At 43.2% G+C, this 21,328-nt stretch overlaps 1 protein-coding gene, 1 non-coding gene and 1 pseudogene across 2 annotated transcripts in view; all 3 read left to right on the forward strand.

Annotated features, from left to right (window-relative positions):
* The window catches only part of ONECUT1 (one cut homeobox 1), a 48,570-nt gene that overhangs the window by 5,994 nt on the left and 21,248 nt on the right, over positions 1-21,328 (forward strand). The window lies entirely within an intron of this gene.
* LOC136336877 (U4 spliceosomal RNA) lies at positions 11,448-11,529 on the forward strand (annotated as a pseudogene).
* TRNAD-GUC (transfer RNA aspartic acid (anticodon GUC)) lies at positions 17,466-17,541 on the forward strand. Its single transcript has one exon. It is a non-coding gene; the product is annotated as a tRNA-Asp (tRNA).

Genomic DNA, 21,328 nt, shown 5'->3' on the forward strand with positions numbered 1-21,328 from the left:
TGGGCTCATCTTCTCCCTGGCAGAGGGACCCGCTTTGCTGCGATAGCTGCGCGCGCCCCCTGCGGGCCTGGCGCCCAGCAAGCTGCGTTGGTTCAACCTGCTTCGGAATTGTTCTAGGGATTTCAAAATGATAACTAATTTTAGAAAGAGTGTGGAGGAGGAAGAAAACCGTACCTAGTGGATCTAACTTGGTTCCCAACAATGCCTTAGTATTACCGCAGTGACGTGACAAAATTGCCATCCCCCCCAAAGTACACCTCAACTCTGACTTATCCAAACAAGCCACGTGTTTAGATTTCTTATCTGAATTTATATTTTTGCTGGCGTGTTTTTATTTGTGAAAAGCAGGGTCAGAGTAGAAGTAGGAGGTTGGGGCTGAAGGGTGTAGGAACGGCAGGGCGAATTAGCGCTCCCTTTATTTTTTTGTTGCCCATTCCAGCTAAGTGACGGGAGTTAGAAAGCTGCCCTGATGCATTGAGCTTGGAGGTCTTTGTTTCCTCCCTGTGGTGTGGGTGAAAGGGCGTTCGGTGGCCCACCGCCTTGGAGCCCTGGTGTAGCGTCAGGACCCTGGACAGGGCCCACGCGGGCAGGCTGCCTGGTCCAGTTTCTCTTCGCCCCTAGAATCTGGCTGTGATGTCTCTGAAGAGTTGTAGTGAGAAAACGAAAACTAACCGCTAATATTCAGAAGTTTGTGAGAAATCTTAAGAGGCCGCCAGGAATACACACCGCCACAGTCAAGTAATCGAAGACATCAAACCTATTCTCGTCGATTAGGTGGTTGATCTTTTCATCCCTCTCTGGCAGCTTTCTGTATGCATCTGAGCGCATGTATACACCTGCTTATAAAATCGGAATTCGAGTCCCTATGGGTGTGACAGGGGTTGGATCATTAAGCTAAAACGTTCAATTCAATCCCTTTGATCCATGCTGGGGAAAATCTATAGTCATCTCTAATCTACGAGGTCTTTAAGGAGGTTGTTACATGGGCTGTTTTGATGTCATCATTTACACATTTGTGGCAAATTCAGCTAATCAAACAGATGCTGCTACCCAAGATTCTCAAAAGAAACACTTCTTACAGAGTATATCGGTAAAATTTATTGTTGATTTCCTTGTAAGAAAGAAAATCCTGAAATCTGATGAAGATGGATAATTAACAAGGAGGTTTCTGGTCTCTTACTTCCCAGAATCCATAATTAGAAGCCTTGCCCTTCAAGTAACAGTTCTCAGTGCTCTTTGTAAACTCCACATATTGGAATAAACACCAACTTAATGTTTAAATTATCCAAGGAGCTATATTGGGTTGGATGAGAAATTACTAGTTTCACCTCAGTCCCTGTTTAAAAAAAAAAAAAAAAAAGCAGAATTTTCACACTCTTGATAAATTGAATGGTCCCCTAGGGTAACAACAGAAGGGGGGTCTTATTGAAGTCATGGTAGTTAGAGGGTAGATTTCTTATAATTTCAGATAAAAGCATTCAACAAGTATTCATCAGCCTTATGTATCTATTCAAATAAGATAGATAAGCAGATTTGGAAGGATAAAGCTATACTGTTTCCACTGATGTCAGCCTCAGAGAGTTCAGAAAAAAAATTATTTGTAATGTGAGTGAATTTAGTGCCTAATCATAAATTTTTGTCTTCTATCAATAGATTTGTACAGATTTTTATTTTAACACATGTTAATAATGAAGCTTTATTTCCTTCTGAAATGACAGGATTGGGTTAGATGACTAGACCAATCACAAGACAATCTGATTATTTTGATACAAACATGGATTTATGTTTTATCACAGGGTCTTGCTATAAAGTCATCACATTACATTCCTTTATATTATCATAAAGTTGGAACAAATTAGCTTCCAGAAATTTTTTTCTTATTTATGTGAGACAATTTAATAAGACAACAGCTGAACAGAACCAGATCCTGAAGTATAACCCTTCGGTTTTTATGGCAATTGATAAGGAAGGAGCTTATGTCTGCTTTTCACTTTCTATTAATCAGGTACATGCTAGGCACACAGACGTTCTCATTTAATATTCATTGTCCATGCCAGTGACTCCCAAATTGTGCTACATGTTGAAATCACTTAGGGATCTTATTTTTTTTAAAAAATGATTCCTGGCAACAACTCTAGATATCCTGCTATAATTGGTATAGGGCATGACCTGGGCATTGGGATTTTTAAGAACTTGAGGTGATTTTAATGTGCAGCCAAGTTTGGGACCCACTAATTTATGTGGTAATTAGTATATGTCCCCTGTTTCTCTGCACCATGAGGTTAAATAATGTACCTGTGATGTCACAGCTGGAAATCACTGATATTCAGCTTTCCCAGTTCACAGCCCAAAATATTTTACCCCCTCCCTGTGCCTCTATTACTAGTACAAGCCTGCCAGATCAGTGGACCCCAAATGTGAAAGTAACTTATTCTCTGTCACAAACACCAAATCTAGACAGTCTCTACATAACAAAGGTCTTGAAATTAGAGAGTGTGTGTCTTCTCTCTGGGACTCTCAAAAAGAGTTATTTATGGAAACTTACTTCCTTTTTACCCAAGACTTATACAAGAGACTTTATTGCTGTCTTTTGAAGAAGTGGCCGGAGGAAATGTAAGGCAGTAACAGAACTAGATGTGGAACCCTAGTCTCCCTATCCATTTGTTCACTTAAACAATTACTGATGGGCAAGACCCATCTCATTAGATGTGTTCTGTGGGTAGGACTGCTCTATGGGGACCCATGCCTAGAGGAGGGCCCAAAGGCCTAAACCTCCCCTACTTTCAGGCGTTCCTCTTCTGATCTGCACTTGCACAGCAATTACATTTCTTGGCTTCATATCAGCACTTGCCTCGCTATTTCAAAGCTTGCCTATTAATTTATATTTTAGGGCTCTGCACTAAAAAAATAACAAATTGACTAAAACGTTGTATATATGTTGGCAATCATCCAGGGGGCAACTTACAATTTCCATCAAACACTGTATGTTTCCAGTTAACCATGTGTTTCTCATCTTCCTTTGCATATGCCAAAAGGTACTCAGAATCGACAGTTTCTGAAATCACTGCTTTCGTTTTCGAATCTGGTGATGATTTCATGGTCCCAAAGAGAAATTATCAAAGGAACACAATAAACTATGTGCTTTTTGCTTTCTTTCCTGTTGTCTTCTAAATCAGATCAATGGGGAAAATTAAATAAATAAACGAGCGAAGTGCGCCACCTAGTGGCCCCGTGCTCACTGCAGGTGAAGTGCGTAAGAGGAGTAGCTAACGTGATTCAAGTATTGATGGAGTCACAAAAATCGTTCATTAAGGCAATTTAATCTTTGCTATTAAATGTCCTTTCAATTCATTTGGAGTAATTAAGATGTAGTTAAAGTGATTAAATTCTAATTACTTATGCCAGACAAAGACATATTTGTCACACTAATGTGGTTAACTAAGGACTCAGAAAGAAAGTTAACATTTACTTCAAATAATGCAACTGGAAAAATCAGTTCCTCTTTTCATCATTAATCCAGTGAACTGGGTGATTATGTAATGGCACTACAAGCTCATTAAACAGGGGAAGTGCTGATTAAAATGACTGCTAGGAGGAAAACCTGAACCAGGAGCACCTCAGTACCGTTTGCTCAACATTCCCAGCAAAGTTACTTGGTGTTCTTTCCCACCCACAGCAGTAAACAGCTCCTGAATTTTATCCTGAAGTTAAAAGAGGGATAGGACCACAGAAATCTTGTAGTACCAGTGTACAGACATTGTTAAAGCAAAAGATATTTTTATTTCTTTTTTTCTTTTTTTTCTTTTTTTTTTTTTTTTTTTTTTTGTATTTTTCTGAAGCTAGAAACCGGGAGAGACAGACAGACTCCTGCATGCGCCCGACCGGGATCCACCCGGCATGCCCACCAGGGGGTGACGCTCTGCCCACCAGGGGGCGATGCTCTGCCCCTCCGGGGCATCGCTCTGTCGCGACCAGAGCCACTCTATCGCCTGGGGCAGAGGCCAAGAAGCCATCCCCAGCGCCCGGGCCATCTTTGCTCCAATGAAGCCTTGGCTGCGGGAGGGGAAGAGAGAGACAGAGAGGAAGGAGAGGGGGAGGGGTGGAGAAGCAGATGGGCGCTTCTCCTGTGTGCCCTGGCCAGGAATCGAACCTGGGACTTCTGCACGCCAGGTCGACGCTCCATCACTGAGCCAACCGGCCAGGGCCAAAAGATATTTTTAAATGGTAAATCAATTCTTGGATAGAGATGGTCAGAGGAGGTGTGTCTGGGGGTGGGGTGGCAGCTACTCTGCAGGCTTTAGGGCCACATTCCTTCATTCCTTCACACAAACACCCTTGCTATTAAGCAGTCCTCCTCCTCCTCCCTAGTTCCACTTGTACTGCCTTTGATGCATAGAGGCAGATTCCTCCACATAGGATCATCCCCTGTTTAATTATTAGGCAGACTCCTGAAGAGCGGTCAGTGCCTCAGGGGCACATAGGTCTCTTTTCATTGTTTTTCTACATTCACATGTAAAGCCATGTGAGATTATAAGCCATCAGGTTACCGATATGTGCACATAGTTCTTAGTCTCTTGCAATAGCTGCTCATAAAAGTAAAATGACTTGAAACTTAATGAATTAGAAGTTTGCCTTTACTTACAAAATGGCTTCTTAAGGTAGTGCCTAGCATTTGCCTGGGAGTGGGGGTGGGGAAATGATCCTAGGACAAAAATGGTCACACAGAAAATTGGGGATTGTTTTCCCCAGGAGATGAATGTCTTTTAATACTGTTAAATTTGCATGTTGAAAACCATAATTGTGGAGATTGTATCTTTCCCCTACTAATCTCATTGAAATTCAATATTACTCTGTTTACTTCATAAGCAAAGAAGCTAGTTATCAAATTTATCAGTCACTTAAGTCAAACAATCACCTTTTAAAAATAAATTGGCATCCAGACCTGGGTCTCTCTGTCTCACTCACTGTCTCTGTCATAAATAAATAAATAAATAAATAGGCATTTATTTAAATATTTACAGAATCTTTTTTTTTTTTTTTTTTTTTTTTGACAGAGAAAGGGATAGATAGGGACAGACAAATAGGAAGGGAGAAAGATGAGAAGCATCATTTCTTCGTTGCGGCATCTTAGTTGTTTGTTGACTGCTTTCTCCTATGTGCTTTGATAGGGGGACAATACAGCAGAGTGAGTGACCCCTTGGTCAAGCCAGCAACCTTGGACTCAAACCAGCGACCTTGGGCTTCACACCAGCGACCTTTAGGCTTAAGCGAACAACTATGGGGTCATGTCTATGATCCCACACTCAAGCTGGTAAGCCCGTGCTCAAGCCAGATGACCCTGCACTCAAGCTAGTGACCTCGGGGTTTCAAACGTGGTTCCTCTGCATCCCAGTCCAACACTCTGCGCCACCGCCTAGTCAGGCTACAGAATCATTATTAATTTAATAGATCATATTATGCCACCTTGAATTACTAAAACAAACAAAAAATTTAAAACCCTGGAGTAAGAATCAAGAGCCCCCGAGGCAGATTCTTGCGCTAATTAACTCTGAGAATTTGTCAAATCATTGACCCCTTCTGGGCCTCAGACTCCTTAAATGTAGAATTTGGCCTTAGGCTGCGTCTTGGTCCCACATTCTATAATCGACTGCCTTCTATGATGACTGTGTATCCACAGCAAAGTCTGTTACCTCAATTTAGTGCTCTGTCCTAAAGTCAGGATTCAATAAGGAGTACAGCCCAGGGCCCTTCTCTCAGACAGGGTCCCAAAGCCAGGCTTTCCTGTCAGATGGTCAGGAGGAAACAGTCTGTTCCATCAGGAGTGCTGCCTTCCAGCACAAATATGCTGCAGTTGGAGGCTGCGATTCCTGTATCCTAATACTACACGCTGTGGGCAAGGCTATGGATCCTCAGTAAGTCAAACACTGCTGGTGGGAATGTAAATCAGCACTGTTGCTTCAAACGATAATTTGGTATTATCTTATAAACCTGAACGAGCAACTATTTGGCAACTCTAACTCTTTAATATATACTCAATATAAATTTAAAGACATTCAGCTCTAGTGGGATAGTTCGGTTGGTTAGAGCATCATCCCACCAACATGCAAAGGTTGTGGGTTTGATTCCCCAGCAGGGCACATACAGGAACAGATTGATATGTCTGTCCTGCTCTCTCTCTCACCCTTTCTCTCTCTCTAAAATAAATAGGTAATCTTAAAAAAAGTTGGTTTTGGCCCTGGCTGGTTGTCTCAGCAGTAGAGCGTCGGCCTGGCGTGCGGGGGACCTGGGTTCAATTCCCGGCCAGGGCACACAGGAGAAGCGCCCATTTGCTTCTCCACCCCTCCGCCGCGCTTTCCTCTCTGTCTCTCTCTTCCCCTCCCGCAGCCAAGGCTCCATTGGAGCAAGGATGGCCCGGGCGCTGGGGATGGCTCTGTGGCCTCTGCCTCAGGTGCTAGAGTGGCTCTGGTCGCAACATGGCGACACCCAGGATGGGCAGAGCATCGCCCCCTGGTGGTCAGAGCTTCGCCCCTGGTGGGCGTGCCGGGTGGATCCCGGTCGGGCGCATGCGGGAGTCTGTCTGACTGTCTCTCCCTGTTTCCAGCTTCAGAAAAATTAAAAAAAAAAAAAAGTTGGTTTTGGGATTTTTTGTGTGTGTGTGTGTGTGTGTGTGGCAGAGACAGAGAGAGAGTCAGAGAGAGGGACAGATAGGGACAGACAGACAGGAAGGGAGGAAGATGAGAAACATCAATTCTTTGTTGCGGTTCCTTAGTTGTTCATTGACTGATCTTTCATATGTGCCTTGACCAGGGAGCTACAGCAAACTGAGTGACCCCTTGCTCGAGCCAGTGACCTTGGGCTTAAGCTGGTGAGCCTTGCTCAAACCAGATGAGCCCGTGCTCAAGCTGGTGACCTCGGGGTCTCAAACCTGGGTCCTCCACATCCCAGTCTGACTCTTTATCCACTGTGCCACCACCTGGTCAGGCTAAAAAAAAAGTTTTACAGATGTCCCTGGAGAGCTATACAAAACTGTTTGTAGCAAACAGCCCAAATGGCCTAGCCTGTGGTGGCACAGTGGATAAAGCGTCAATCTGGAATACTGAGGTCACTGATTCAAAACCCTGGGCTTGCCTGGTCAAGGCACATATGGGAGTTGATGCTTCCTGCTCCTCGCCCTCTTCTCTCTCCTCTCTAAAATGAATAAAAAAAATAAATTTTTAAAAAGCCCAAATGTCCACTGACAAGGAAGGCATAAATAAATCGTGATGTATTCATATAAAGCAGCAGTATACTGTGATGAAAATGCATGGGCCACAGCTATTCACAATAGCATCATTGAGTCTTAGGAACAATGCTGTGTGTGTAGAAAATCATACCAGACCAATACCATTCTTACAAACTCAAAAGCAAGCAATGCTAAGTAACTTATTGTTGGCAAATATGTAAGTATTTTTTTGAAAAACAAATGAATAATGAATACAGATCCAGGAGAGAGGTTACATCCGGTAGGGGAAAGCCAGCTGATCAGAGGAGAGAACACCTTTGTGGATTCAGCGGGCTGCTGATGTTCTGGTTCTTTTGCTGGGTGCTCCCTTAACAGATAGTTATTTTGTTACTATGCTTTCTATCTTAAATACATATCGTTTTGTAGGCAGTAAGTGTTATTTCATTTTAACATTGGGAAGGAGCCTGACCTGTGGTGGCGCAGTGGATAAAGTGTCAACCTGGAAATGCTGAGGTCGCTGGTTCGAAACCCTGGGCTTGCCTGGTCAAGGCACATATGGGACTTGATGCTTCCAGCTCCTCCCCCCTTCTCTCTCTCTGTCTCTCTCTCCTCTCTCTCCCTGTCTCTCTCTCCTCTCTAAAAATGAATAAAATTAAAAAAAAAAAAAACATTGGGGAGGAGAAAGATTGTTTTTGTCTGGTTCCCCAATGCATACAATTTGTACCAGACAAACCCCACAATGTTTGTATTGTCACGCAGTTCCTAGCCTATGCTGTCAACCATCTTAGGAATTATATGCGGTCAAGTCTGGACAAAAGTGAAAGAGAAAATGGCATTAGATATGGAAAGCGGGGGGACATTCTTTACTGGTCTGAGCAGCTGCTCTAGCAGTGCTGTGCTTGGTCCTGGGATGGCGTGCGTGCACAGCAGGCTGGGCCCTAGGAACTCAATCGAGTGGGGAAGAAAAAGAAGTAACTACTCATATCCTTCTTCCTGGTTATTTGTTTATCTGTGCCAAGGAAAGGTTCAGGGTGTGATGAAGTGACATTTTTGAAGCTCTGGAAGATGAGTAAGACCTGGGTCAGAAGTGGAGGAAGAGGCTCCCAGGAGAGGGAACAACAGCATGTGTGGCAGCCCTGGCTGGAATCCCTTTGCAGAAGCCTTCTTGGGTCTGACTTATCACAGGTCTGGAGGCCCATTTCTTCCCTAGCACAGATAAGTGGCACATTACCTTCCCAACGGTAGCAGAAGCCTCCTCCTCCAAGGCTGTGGCTTTCAGTGGTGAGAAGAGGTGGGCAGCGGGCTTCGTATCTCCCTAGGGAAGCAAATCAGGTTGGTGGAAGAGAAGTCAGGAAGAATATATGTCGGGTAAAAAGCCTCCCTCGTGATTCTAATATAACTCCAAGTTGAGAATTAGAATATTGACATTGAGAATTTAAGAGCAAGTGACTTTTATTTTTGTCCTTTTATCATTTATTTTACCCTTTTTCTAAAATAACCTATAGTTCCATAGCTTAAATACAGGATGGGGCAAAAGTAGGCTTAAAGTTGTTTGCATGGCCCTTGCCGGTTGGCTCAGTGGTAGATCGTCAGCCTGGCGTGCAGGAATTCCGGGTTCAATTACTGGCCAGGGCACACAGGAGAGGCGCCCATCTGCTTCTCCACCCCTCCCCCTCTCCTTCCTCTCTGTCTCTCTCTTCCCCTCCTGCAGCCGAGGCTCCATTGGAGCAAAGTTTGCCCGGGCGCTGAGGATGGCTCTGCGGCTTCTTCCTCAGGCGCCAGAATGGCTCTGATTGCGGCAAAGCAACGGCCCAGATGGGCAGAGCATCACCCCCTGGTGGGCATGCCGGGTGGATCCCGGTCGAGCGCATGCGGGAGTCTGTCTGACTGCCTCTCCGTTTCCAACCTCAGAAAAAAATAAATAAATAAAATTAAAATAAAGTTGTTTGCATGAAAAATAATACAATAATTAGTAGTACAAGAATAAACTGTTTTGCATACTCACAACTGTACAGTTTATTCTTGTATTATTAATTAATTGTATTATTTTCTGTATGAACTACTGTAAGCCTACTTTTGCCAACCCCTGTATAATATTGTTGTTGCATAACATATAATGTTATATATCATTATATCACTTCTTTGTCTCTTTTTTGAGATCAAAACTTCTGTAGGAATAATTGTTTTTATACTCTTCTCCATCTAAAGAATTATTACTGTTCTTTCGGCCCTTTCTCCTTAAAGTGTGGTTCCTAGGCCAACAGCATGGGCCTTTTCTGGGAACTTGCAGAGAAATGCAGACTCTCAGATTTCACCCCAGACCCACTGAATCTGCATTTTGACAAGCTCCCCAAGAGATGCATGTGCACATTCAAGTCAGAGACGCACCATGGAGGGTCCTATCACATTATCCAAAAGGCCTGTTTTCCTTCACTCACTAAAACAATGACTGAGTGCCTGCTGTGTGTCCAGCTGTGGGCTAAGTGCTGGAGCTTTAAAGAGGAATGATGTGTCAGGTCCTGGAGGAGATCACAAGGAGACTATGTGCAGGTAAATAAATCCTTACAATGTCTCTGATAAAGTGCTACAATCCCGGGAGGAACAAAGTTCTGTGGGAGCAGGAAAGGAAGTGGAAAGAGGACTGAAAAGAGACTGTGAAGAACCCAGTGTGTCTGTGTGGTCCAGGGATTGAGGCCGATGACAGTAGGAGCTAAAGGAAGTTGTCTGTCCCGTGGAGATGTGGGATTTGTGCTTTTGAAAGCAAGCTTGAGTGGGAGGTGATAGAAGAGGCAAGAGCAGAGGACTAGCTGGGGGGGGGGGGGGGGATCGGACAACAGGTTATGAGGATCTGACTATATGTTACTGCCAGCAGAGGTGGAGAAAATGGGTGGGCAAAATTTGAGAGACAACTCTGAAATAGAATCCAAGAAACATTGTGGAGAGTGAAAACAAAAGTGAAGCTGGGTGGTTAGGCACCCCTTTACCTGTATCACAGCTGTGGAAATGGAAATGGAAATGGAAAGTTATAACATTTCAGAACAGTTCACCCTCTCAATCTGTCACCACTGCACAGATTTGATATATAAAATCAGGTAAATTATCTATGCCTCACCGGAACATGTCACTTAACAGGGGCAACGTGATGTTACTGTGATGCTAATGAGGTAAAGATTGTGGGTTCAGTGCTTCAGGTCTGGTTTTCGCTTCCCAGTGTTGGTGGACAGTGATGGGCCCTCTGATTCTAGCCAACGGCCTGCGATTGGGCACACAAGAGCCAGGGTAATGGTTAGTGCAGTCCGAGAGCTAGTAGAGAGACAAGTAAATCTCTGTAACTTTTGCTCAGGAGCCTCCTGTTGATAAGCGAAGACAATAGGAGAGGAGATAGAAGCACAGACCTGTGGAGGGACAGACGAGTGTTGGCAAGTCTTGGTTTTAGTCACTTTCAAATAACTTTTGAGATGAGAATTAACCATAAGCATATTCTGATATGAAAGAAAATTTTGCTTTATTCTAGTTGTTTTCATGGTTGCTCATGAGTCCCAAATTTTTTTAAAATTGTTTTTAATTAATAAATATTTATGTTTGAGTACATACAGTGGGCACATTATTTTTTTTTAATTTTTTAAATGGCATTAAAAGGGTATACAGAGAAAACAAAGTTTTCCTCCAAAGAAAACAAAGTTTTCCTCTAAGGCAAAAGATTTATGCAATTTGAGGAGAAACGAGGGCATCAAACCTATTCTCTAGTCACCTGGTCCTTCTTCCCTTGAAACAATCCCTGTTACCATTTTCTTGTGTATTCTTCAGTGCTGGCTTATGGCTTTTCAAGTTTGTGAGCGTGGACGCGCGTGCGTGTGCGTGTGCGTGCGTGTGTGTGTGTGTGTGTGTGTGTGTCCATAGTTTAAAATAATCAAGGGTCCCCTCCATGTCCCGAACAATAACTCTCTAGGGAATATAGTGAATGTCTCTTGCTTCCTCTTGCAAAATTCTGCTCTTCTGACTGACAATTGCCTCCTACATTTACATTTACATGCCCGACAGTGTGCTGCCCTGTGCAATTTATCTGAGCGATGACATTAAAGGATCAGCACAGGGTGACCACCCTTCTGGGAATGTTCAAAATGCCTCAAGTACTTCAATAGCTGTCCCTTTAATCCAGCTCTTTTATGAAAAACAACTCAATATACGGAATGATCCAAAACTTAAGCTTATAAAACTATATTCTAGCTTTGCACAGTGGCAGTATCGTAGCCAATGAGATTTATCCGAGGCGCGGTTATTGCTAATTAAAAAAAAACACAAAACTATATTCTATCTACCACCCAGCCTTCCTATTTTAAAGTAATGCAACACTCAAACACAACTACTAACTATATCACTTTACAGCCTTCAACACAAGAGTGAAGGCTTTTTTTCTAATAAGTTATTGTATTATGTATATATAAGTTGGATCCTTCTTTTGTCATGACATAACCCTACTAAATTTTTTTTACTATGTCCAACAGCTTGTATCTTATTTTTAAATTTTACTTAACTCCAATGCTTTTTTAAAAAAGAACTTATTCTTGTAAAAGTATAATATACTAATCAAGAAAAAAAAAAGAAGACAATCACTCATAACACCCTCACAAAGAGATAACCCACCTCCTTTTGTTGTGAATATCATTCCAATCTTTCTTGGATGAGCTGATATATACATACTATTTTGTAACATTTTAAATTAAAAATCCCACGTTATTAAATTTATGGTAGAATATTTGAAAATACATAAAAGATTAATGGAGACAATAAAAATTCCTGGTAATTGCACCATTCTGCCCCCTCCCAAAGACCTCCCAAGTAGCATCCATTCATTCGACAGCTGTGTAGGGACAGAGCTTCCCAGTTTGCAGGGCAGCTGAGAAGAAGGTAAAAGCCGTCCCTTTGCTGCTGGAGCACTCATTCCATGTCAGAAAAGTACAAATTTTCTGTTTTATAGATATGCTGTATTTTAATCAATTTCTTATTTTTTGGACCCTTAGGTTGGCCCATAATTCACTGGGTAAACACAAATTTTTATGACTTCATAATATTTTAGAAGTATCAGAATTTATACTACCTCTCCAACAAATTCCTCATCACTGGACATTTCAGTGATTTCACGGTTTTTTGTTTGGTTTTGGTTTTGCTCTTACTAATGAATGACAGCAGTCAACAACATTATGCATAAAACTACAAAATATTGTCTTTCTCTTTCAAAAATAATTTTTTTCTAATTATGGGAGTAATACATTCTCAATGTAGAACTTTGAAAGATAGGAAACATTATAAATAATACAACAAAATCAAATCATCTATAATTTCATAACTGAAAGATCACACCTCTTTATATGTTGGTTTGTTTCCTTCCAGCTTTTTAAAAGTACATAAATAAAATATATTTTCACAAAATTGAGCTCATAGAGAATTTACAATCGAACATATCTTTTTTTTTTTTCTCTCTCTCTGAAGTGAGAAGGGTGCAGCAAACAGACAGACTCCCACATGCGCCCAACCAGGATCCACCTGGCATGCCCACTAGGGGGTGATGCTCTGCCCATCTGGGTCATTGCTCCATTGCAACTGGAGCCATTCTAGCTCCTGAGGCAGAGGCCATGGAGCCATCCTCAGCGCCCGGGCCAACTTTGCTCCAGTGGAACCTTGGCTGCAGGAGGGGAAGAGAGAGATAGTGAAAAAGGAGAGGGGGGGTGGAGAAGCAGGGGGGCACTTCTCCTGTGTGCCCTGGCCAGGAATTGAACCCGGGACTTCCACACGCCAGGCCAATGCTCTACCACTGACCCAACCGGCCAGGGTTCTTGAACATATCTTGATGTCAGTCATTAAATATTATTCAAAATTATGATTTTAAATAATTTTTATCTGGAAATTATTTCAGAGTTTTTAATGATACTAAACTAAAATAAAATGGTATAGTTCTGCCCCAAAAGCTGTGTTAGAGTTTCATCCCAATGCCCAATGGTTGTGAGTTCAATCCCTGGTCAGGGCACATACAGGTACAGATTGATGTTTCTGTCTCTCTCTTTTCCTTTCTCTCTAAAATTAATAAATAAATTTTAAAAATAAAGTAGTAAAAGAACATTAATATACTCTTTATACAATTGTTAACATGACCAATTATTAACATTTTGCCTTACTTGCTTTATCATTTGCTTGTTCACATTCTCTCTCTCTCTCTCTCTCTCTCTCTCTCTCTTTCTCATACAGAATTCTTTTATGCAGCAGCGGGGGGTAAATTACATACATCTTGGCCTTGTATACCTAAGTATTTGAGTGTATTCCCAAGAGTAGGGATATTCTTTATATAGTCAAAGTTCACTTGTGTCAGTAGACCCAGTAAAGCTGTTCATCACATTGTTCTCCATTCAGCCAAATATTAGGATGTCATTTATCTACTTTTTCTTTAATCTGAAACATTTCCATTTCCATTTTATGACATTGACTTGTTTACAGAATACAGTTCCCATTTGTTAAGAAACATACTTCTCATTTTGTGTTTATCTGACATTTCCTTATGCTTAGATTGAGGTGATGCTTTCTTGCCAAGAAAGCTGCATGGTGAGGTATGTCCTTCTCAGGGGGTCTCATTTGGAGGCCCATGCAGTCTGTCTGGCCCTCGCTAAACTGGGAAGTTCATTTTGATCATCCAGTCATGGTGCTGTTTAATTTCTCCATTGTATAATCACTAGGACTTTTTTTCTCCCTTACTAATAATAAACAATCTGCAAGGATATACTTTAAAACCATGCAAATATCTTCCTTCTCCTCCTCCTCAAAATTCCCCGTAGATTTAGTATCTATTGATTCTTGCCTGATCTAATCTTTATCATAATGGTTTAAAATGATTTTCCATCTCCAGCACTCCTGCCATATTTAACAGTCAGCTCTCCTCTTTCTACTGTGAGCAAGAGTCCCCTTCCCTCTTGTTTACTTATCCATTATTGGTGTAGACTCATGCATTCCTTTTCCAATGGTTTAAAATTCATTATTATACTTCACTATTTCAGTGCTCAAGTTGTCCTATATTTGGCCAGTGAGAATCCCTTTAATCCAGCTCCTGTGTTTTTTCTTTCTTTCTTTCTTTCTTTCTTTCTTTCTTTCTTTCTTTCTTTCTTTTTTTTTTTTTTTTTTACTTTCTTGAATAGTAACAAGATATTTCAAGCTCATCTGTTGCCTCAGCCCTAGAATCTGCCCCTTCTTTGTGGAGCCTGGCTTATTTGAGTAAGGAACAGATGCCCAGGAAGACCAGGGCATCTGACCAGGTGGTGGGGCAGTGAATGTAATGTCAGACTGGGAAGCAGAGGACCCAGGTTCAAAACCCCAAAGTCACTGACTTGAGCCCAATGGTCACTGGCTTGAACCCAAAGTCGCTGACTTGAGCCCAAGGTTGCTGGCTTTAACAAGGGGTCACTCGCTCTACTATAGTCCCCCGCCCCCCTCAAGGCACATATGAGAAAGCAATCAATGAACAACCAAGATGCTGCAATAAAGAATTGATGCTTCTCATCTCTCTCCCTTTCTGTCTATCCATTCCTGTCTGTCCCTCTCTCTGCCTTTCTCTGTCTCTGTCACACACACACACAAAAAGACTAGGATTACTAGCTGTGCTCACGGCTAGTAGTATGACTTTGTTTTTGGCCCTTCCAGACAAATCCAGGAAAAATAAGCATATATATTTACACACATACTAATGTACATACACACATTCATACATCCATAATGCACATGTGCACATAAATATGCTTATGTACATATTGTTTTAAAACATAAGTTCACACCAGTATCTCCACATTCCATTGTGATACATCCCCATAGGATTTTTCTTGCCTTCCCCATTCTGTATTTTTGTATCTCTTCCTCTATAGTGAGCACCTGGTACCCAATAACCTCTCTCTCTCTCTCTCTCTCTCAACATGAAATTACTCTTTTACTCAGTCCAATAATACATCTAAAATACTTTCAAAATGGCTTCACCCATACCCATAAAATAAACAAACCTGCTAAAATATTTTGAGGTAAGATTCATCTGCAGTTCTTCCCATACAAATACCTCCAGGCATCACTAGGGACCTTGTTAGAAGTCCTACTGATTCAGAAACTCTGGAGAGAACCTGGGACTCTGTGTTTGAAACGCCCTTGAAGTGATTCTAATGTATGCTGATGCTGGAGAAGCCCAGTCTGAAATAAGCAGCATGGGTTTATGATATGGGCATATGTGTGTGCCCATGTGCCCTGTGTTATTAAATGTCATAAAATAATACTTTTAACATATTTGAAATGTAGCAGCCACAATACAGGTCCAGTGCAGACTAACAGGGGTCCTATTGTCACAGCAGGGGTAGGAAGGTGTTGATTTAAAGGTAAACAAATCCTCTCTTTTTTGTTTCTCCTCCTGGTGCCAGCGAGGAGGAAAGGGGAGGGGAGGGGTCTGGAAATGGCCTTACTGATGTCAGGGGGTGCTGTTCCTTTTCGCAGCTCCCGCACCTCCCTGTAGACAAACGAGGTGAACTCAGGATGGGGGAAGCTCTGTTAGTGTTGAAAAGTTTACCGCCATTCATCTGATTCTTTCCCTCTGTTCTCGCCCAACTTCCTCTCTCCTCAGAATCACAGAACAAAATCCCCTGCTTCAACATTGGGCACTATGGACACTTCCACCTCCAGGCCTACCCCTGCCTGCCACCCACATGCCCACTTTCCCTCTGCAGACTGTCTGTGACAATCACAAGAGATGCATTTTACAGTGACCATTTCATTGTGGAAAGAAGGGGGAGAGGTACCTGGACCTTCCCAAATTCCACCAAAAGATCCCACCAGGCAGCCTTTCCTAGGCCTTAAATCAGTGGGTCTACCTGGTTCTCTTGTACAGATTCCCTTGCCACTCCTAAGATTCTGATTGAATCTATCTGTATTTTTGACAAATGCGGGGCATGATTCTTTTTCTCTTGGTAAATTTTGAAGTATTAACCTAGGAGCAAGTGATTCTCCAACTTTATCACTCATCCAAATTAGCTGGGTGAGAAGCTTGATTAAAATGTCTGTTTGGGCCTGACCAGGCGGTGGCGCAGTGGATAGAGCGTCGGACTGGGATGCGGAAGTACCCAGGTTCGAGACTCCGAGGTCGTGCGCGGGCTCATCTGGCTTGAGCAAAGAGCTCGCCAGCTTGGACCCAAGGTCGCTGGCTCCAGCAAGGGGTTACTCGGTCTGCTGAAGGCCCACGGTCAAGGCACATGTGAGAAAGCAATCAATGAACAACTAAGAAGTCGCAATGCGCAACGAGAAACTGATGATTGATGCTTCTCATCTCTCTCTGTTCCTGTCTGTCTGTCCCTGTCTATCTCTGCCTCTGTAAAAAAAAAAAAAAAAAAAAAAAAATGTCTGTTTGGCCTGACCAGGCAGTGGCACAGTGAATAGAGCGTCGGACTGGGATGCGGAGGACCCAGGTTCGAAACCCCAAGGTTGCTGGCTTGAGCGCAGGCTCACCACCTTAAGCATGGGGTCACTGGCTTGAGTGTGGGATCATAGACACGACCCCATGATTGCTGGCTTGAACCCAAGGTTGCTAGCTTCAGCGAAGGGTCACTCACTCTGCTGTAGCCCCCAAAGTACATATGAGAATGCAATCAATGAACAACTAAGGTGCCGTAGCAAAGAATTGATGCTTCCCATCTCTCTCCCTTCCTGCCTGTCTGTCCTTATCTGTCCCTCTCTCTGACTTTCTCTTTTCTTTTTCTCTGTCAGAAAAAAAAATATCTGTTTGTGAATCCCACTCTCAGAGGATCAAAATCAGTAGTGATAGGAGGAGATTCTGTGTGTTTGGAACACTCTGTACCCTGGTTACTCAGAGTGTGGTCCTGGACCAGCAGCTGGGCATTACCTGGCAGCTCGTTAGACATTTAGCATCTCAGCTGCCCGGCCCTGCTGGATCAGAATCTTCATTGTAACAAGATGTCCACATGATTCCAGTCAGAGAAGGACTGATTGAGAATAGTGGTTCCCAGTCTTGGATATGTGTTACAATCACTTGGGAAGCTTTCACAAATCTCAGGTGATTTCACTTTATAGCCAAGTACTTTATAGCTGAGAACTTTAAGTGTCCGTCCTTCCAGCCTCTCCCAATGCAGAATTCAAGCCAGCCATGAAGCCCAGGTGGAAGCAATGACACCCTCACCCATGGATCCAGGACACCAACTCAAAAATTCCAGTGATGGCCCTGGCCGGTTGGCTCAGTGGTAGAGCATCGGCCTGTCGTGTGGAAGTCCTGGGTTCGATTCCTGGCCAGGGCACACAGGAAAAGCGCCCATTTGCTCTCCTGTGTGCCACCTCTCCCCTTCTCCTTCCTCTCTGTCTCTCTCTTCCCCTCCCGCAGCCGAGGCTCCATTGGAGCAAAGATGGCCCGGGCGCTGGGGATGGCTCCTTGGCCTCTGCCCCAGGCGCTAGAGTGGCTCTGGTCGCGGCAGAGCAATGCCCCAGAGGGGCAGAGCATCGCCCCCTTGTGGGCAGAGCGTCGCCCCCTGGTGGGAGTGCCAGGTGGATCCCGGCCGGGCGCATGCGGGAGTCTGTCTGACTGTCTCTCCCAGTTTCTAGCTTCAGAAAAATACAAAAAAAAAAAAAAAAAAATTCCAGTGACACAGCAGTTACTAGAAGAAAAAGGAACAAAATGGGATGTCATTTCACCTTATTTAAAAGGCGCTTTTTTTTTTTACAGAGACACAGAGAGAGTCAGAGAGAGGGATAGATAGGGATACAGGAAGGGAGAAAAATGAGAAGCCTCAATTCTTCATTGTGGCACCTTAGTTGTTCATTGATTGCTTTCTTATATGTGCTTTTGGGGGAGGGACTACAGCAGAACTAGTGACCCTTTGCTCCAGCCAGCAACCTTGGGCTCAAGCCAGCAACCATGGGGTCATGTCTATTATTCTATGCTTAAGCTAGCCACCCAGCGCTCAAGCTGTTGAGCCCATGATCAAGACAGATGAGCCCTCACTCAAGCCGGCAACCTTGGGGTTTCAAACCTGGGTCCTCCATGTCCCAGTCCAACACTCTATCCACTGGGCCACCACACCACTACCTGGTCAGGCATATAAGACATTTTTTAATTTATATCCTTCACCCCTTGAATTTCAGTTTCTACAAGACTAGGATCATCTCATTAATTGTATGGTTTCCACCACACAGACTCTGTGTAGGTATTTACTGACATTATTCATAAATTGCATCTTTATCAACTCTGTCTTTATCGACTCGAGTCACCACCTAGAGTTAGCAAGAACAGACACAAATAGCATCCCTTTGCTTTTTAGTACCCAGTGACCCCCCACCTGGGCACCTCACCTGGGAGGGGCTCATTTATATAGCCCTACCCAAACTCAGCCCTTCCAAGCCTTCTGCTCTTCCAGCTCTGTTTCACCAGCCCCCTCCCTCCCTGGCCGGAACACCTTCTAAATCCATCACAGGAGTGATGGCAATATCAGCTTCCTTTACCAGGGCTCAACCCCCTTTCACTCACTTGTCAATGACATTTCAGGACTATCCTCACCACCACAATCCCATTAAAACCTATGTAATTTTAGCCTGACCAGGTGGTAGCGCAGTAGACAGAGCATCAGACTGGGACGCTGAGGACCCAGGTTCGAAACCCCAAGGTCGCCAGTTTGAGCACAGGCTCATCTGGTTTGAGCAAGGCCCACCAGCTTGAACCCAAGGTTGCTGGCTTGAGCAAGGGGTCACTCGGTTTGCTGTAGCCCCCCAGTCAAGGCACATATGAGAAAGCAATCACTGAGAAACTAAGGTGCCACAACAAAGAATTGATGCTCCTCATCTCTCTGCCTTCAAATCTGTCTGTTCCTCTCTCTGTCACTGTCAAAAAAAAAAAAAAAACCACAAAAAAACCCTATGTAATTTTACTAACAAATGTCACTCCAATAAATTTAATTTTTTAAAAAAGAAAATAAATGAAATATCTCCCACAGTGCCATTAAAGAGCTTCAAAATAATTATCTAATAAATGATTAAGGCAATCTCATGGAAGTGTATCTATGTATACATTTTCAAAAGATAAAGACTTGTGTCTTGGGTGTCTTCATTTTCCATGGGGCCACATCCAGTTTATTTATGTAACAAGGATGCCAAAGAAATAAGCCATGATCTACTCCTAAGGATCCCATGATCTAGTGAGAGAGATGGGTAAGTAGATAATTATCCAGGGGACTCTATGAGCACAGGAGATAGCAGTTCTCCCTGGACGGAAGAGGAGATAGAGAAGGCTTAGCAGAAAATGAAATGCTTGAGCTGGGTCTTGATTACAAAGGGAAATTTTATATGGAAAATAAATGGAAGGAAGGACATCTTGGTGAAGGGAACAACTTGCTTGAACAAAGGAGTGGGGGTGAAAGTTCTTACGTATTAATGACTGACTTCTGGGCAGTGTGGCTCACTGTGGGTGGTGGTGGGGGCAGTAGTGGGAAATGAGATAGGAAACATGGTTGAGGTCAATGTCAAGATCCTTGAAATCATAGTAGACCACCACCCACAAAGAGCTTTTCTCTTGAGACCCTTGTAAAACTAATTGTCTAATACATGTCACTGGGAGAGTAGCACTTACAATTGCATTCTACAGACAACATTCCAGAAATGCAAACAACTAATTTGAAATTATTAGTGCAATGTCTGATGACTTAGTGCAAAGTCAAAATTTTAGGTTATTTTTGAAGGCATTTTATTTCATAACTTTCAATTGCTGTGAATATTATAAGGTATTATTTACAGCTATTAATTAAAGGAATGGGATCATGAAACTAAGACTTACAATTCACATTAGGTTTGTATGAGATAAAATGCATAAGTATCTACTGTAATACATCAGCCGTGCCATTCATTCTGCCTTGTAGAATCAACATCATAAGTAGGGCATCAATAGCACATATTTCCAATTATTGGGGTCCAAACTGTTGAGGGACTCTTCAAGGTGAGGGATACTGATATAATAAAATTCAAATGATCCAGCCCTGGCCATTGGCTCAGTGAATAGAGCGTCGGCCTGGCATATGGATGTCCTAGGTTCAATTTCCAGCCAGGGCACACAGAAGAAGAAACCTTTGCTTCTCTCCCCCTTCTTTCCCTCTTCCCCTCCTGCAGCCAGTGGCTCGATTGGTTTACCATAGCCCCAGGCACCGAGGACAGCTCCGTTAGAGCTCATCAGCCTCAAGTGCTAAAAAAATAACTCGGTACAAGAGCATCGGCCCAAGACCGGGTTGCCAAGTGGATCCCAGTCGGGGCACGTGCAGGAGTCTGCCTCACTGTCTACCCTCCTCTCACCAAAAAAATAAATAAATAAATAAAAATAAATTAAAAAAAATCCAATGATCAGCCTGACCGGGCGGTGGCACAGTGGATAGAGCGTCTGATTGGGATGCAGAAGGACCCAGGTTCGAGACCCTGAGGCCGCCAGCTTGAGCGCGGGCTCATCTGGTGTGAGCAAAAAGCTCACCAGCTTAACCCCAAGGTTGCTGGCTCGAGCAAGGGGTTACTCAGTCTGCTGAAGGCCCACTGTCAAGGCACATATAAGAAAGCAATCAATGAACAACTAAGGTGTTGCAACGAAAAACTGATGATTGATGCTTCTCATCTCTTTCTGTCCCTGTCTATCCCTCTCTCTGACTCTCGCTCTGTCTCTGAAATAAATAAATAAAAATTAAAAAAAAAAATCTAATGATCAGGCATCAGCAGAAATTTAGGAATTTAAGTTCAGAATTTCTGAGCCACCTTTCAGGAAAGAATTATATGATCTTTTGTTACTGAACAGACAAGCAGGTGCAAGACAGCAGCTTCTCTTCCCACTGGTTCCTTTGAAGCTACAGTGCAGGGAAAGAGCTTCCTGGAAGGAAGGGCCAGGTGGTGGGTGTCCCTTCCTGTGAGTATCAAAAAGCTTGGTCCCGTGCTGCTGAGGGAAGTGTATGCACGTGCGCATGGAGGGCCAGCAGGCCGACAGGCAAGTCTCAGAGGAGTATGAAAATGCACGCATTCATTGAGGAATCCCAGCCCACCTTTCTGTCTCAGATTCAGTATGTGCCG

This window comes from Saccopteryx bilineata, chromosome 4 (assembly GCF_036850765.1).
Source record: "Saccopteryx bilineata isolate mSacBil1 chromosome 4, mSacBil1_pri_phased_curated, whole genome shotgun sequence".
Classification (NCBI taxonomy): Eukaryota; Metazoa; Chordata; class Mammalia; order Chiroptera; family Emballonuridae; genus Saccopteryx; species Saccopteryx bilineata.